This window comes from Apium graveolens, chromosome 1 (assembly GCF_009905375.1).
Source record: "Apium graveolens cultivar Ventura chromosome 1, ASM990537v1, whole genome shotgun sequence".
In the NCBI taxonomy this organism is placed as follows: Eukaryota; Viridiplantae; Streptophyta; class Magnoliopsida; order Apiales; family Apiaceae; genus Apium; species Apium graveolens.
Genome location: NC_133647.1, coordinates 44,972,167 through 44,974,863, shown reverse-complemented (window position 1 = coordinate 44,974,863; position 2,697 = coordinate 44,972,167).

The window sequence follows — 2,697 nt, the reverse complement described above, 5'->3', positions numbered from 1 at the left end:
TGGCTCAAGAACAATAACTGAAATCAGGGTTTGGTTTCCAGTGCTTCAAAGCACTTGCAATATCAACCAGACTATCAAGTACTGCAATATCTCGAGAAAGTTCAGAACACTTGCCTGGTATTAGCTTACTACACTGCACTTGCTTCCAATCACAACCGTCTTACTACTCAACTATCTATTTCCCTTTCCTACGTCTTGCCTCTTCTGCTCACATATCATAAGCATCTATCAATAATTGACTCATAGAATTCTATTCAACACATACTTCTATCTACCCTTCGTTTTACCCAAATCCGATTAACGGATTGAAAGTTATGAAACAATCAAGTAAACACTGAATATATAGACCGATAGTCAATTAACAAGTCACATATAGCACATAATACATCACGTAATCAATGATATATCATTTATAAAGAAGTCTCGGGTCATAAATAGGCTTTCTGGTATTTAAAATGATTTTTAAAACATTTTTCGGAATTAAAACGGATCGTTGAATCAATTTCGGGTTAATAAACAGGGTTCGGTTGGCCAATTCTGGCTCTGCAACAATTTTAGAATAATTATCGAACCTTGAAAATAATTTAGAATACTATTTTAAAGCTCGAAACTATTTTTCGGAATTTTTAAATCATTTTTAAATAATTAAATCTAATTAAATAATTAATTAAAATCAATTAATAATTAATTAAATCAATTAATCAATTAATTTTCGAATTAATTGACCAATTAATCAATTAAAATTAACTGAAATTAATTAACTAATTAATTTAGATTTATTTTTGAATTAAAAATAATATTCGGAATTAAAATAATAATTTTTAGAATTTTCAGAAATTAAAAATAAATTTTTATAATAAAAATAAACAGGAAATATGTTTTTTAAACATTTTTAAAACAGGAATCCTAAATTTGCAAAGTCTGGAAACTTCAGGGACCTAACTGCATCGTCCCCAAAAGTTCAGGGACCAAACTGCAAATTTTACACCCCGTCGCCGGAAAACACAAAGGTGGCCGGAGAACACGTTCCCGGCGTCCTCACCCCACCAACACCTCCAGATCACATCTATATTTCAACAGGATCTCAACCATACCAACAAATCATTTTAATCATCCCTGAGTTGGCCGGAATTTGGCCGTGAAGTTTTGCAGTTTCCAGCGAACTTCGGAAAATTTCAGAAGACAACTCCCTTCTCTACAGACCTCGGTGATTCATGAAACTTATACGACTAGATTACAAATTTCACAGAGAACACAATCCACTATCACAACATCAATCTATTCCAGAATAAGAAACCCCCAAATTTCAATTAAGAACATTCATACGGATTATAAACCCTAATTTTGAAATTCGAAAATCAAACTTAAATTTGAACATGTTATTGAACTCCAAATCAGACGTATAATATACCAAAATCATCAGGAAAACAAGCTCTACAACATGCAATCATCAAAACATACAAACAATCATCCGAACAAAAATTCATATTTTTCATAAAAATAATTCGAAAATAATTAAATTTTTAGAAATTAAACCTTTGATTCTGCAGGTGTAGGGATTACAGATTCTGATAGAGCTTCTCAAGACCTTCAAATCCAGTACTCGAGCTTTTCAAACAAAGATCAATAACACCGTCAAAAGTTGGTTTGATTCTTGAAACAGTTTATGAATATAGGATTTTTCTCTGTAAAATTATATATTTATCTGTCTGCAAATGATTTTGATACGAAATAAAATACGGAAAAAGGCTATTTATATTTACGGAAAATTAGTATCCCGTTTGATCATTCCGGATATAAAACGGTACGTTTATTTGTAAAAACTGATCCAAACGGTATCGGTTTTCGGGATAATTATCCAAATCAGTACAATTTGTACTGCGGTCTTGGTCTCAGCGCCTAGTTACACGTACTACGAAGTGATAATTGGGATAGTTTAATAAAAAGCTCTCGTTTATCGAAAAAACGGGTTTTATTGATTTACCTAAACGAATATTGTATCGAAAATGTTGCGCCGGGACCCGCGCAGAACAAACCGTACGCCGGATCGAAAAAGTCGAAACATGGAATATGCTCGGAATATTACAATTAGGTTAGGAAGGAGTTCTCGGAAGAGTTTCGGGTTCCAAAAACGTAACAACGGGTGACGTCGGTTGGTTCCCGTTTTTAAAAAATAGATTTTAAATACTCGGAAAAAGATTTTATAAATTTCATATGATCCTTATAAATCCATAAATCAACATAAAAATAATTAGGAAGATATGACAATCATCTATATTTTATTTTGGACATATAAAAATTAAAATACTCAATTAATATTACTTTTAAATATCCAAGTACAAATAACGCTTAACAATTAACTCACAGAATAGATACTGAACACACATAATAATTATTTAATAGCAAAAATAATTACACGATATATCCCGGATATTACAAAAGCAACAAGGTTTCTTCTAGGAAACTAATCTCTGATGCAAGCAAATCTTCTACTCAGAAGAAGACAAGTTCTGAAGCTGCTCAAACTCAAAATCTAATAGCAAGTACTGATACTCAAAATCTGATATCAAGTTCTGATGTTCTGATTCAAGGAGGAAGTAAAGACTCTCAGAAGTTTTTGCAAACTCTGAAGCTCAAGGGAAAGCAGACTACTATCTACTACAAGGATCCCAAGATTCAGACACTTGATGAAGAGAT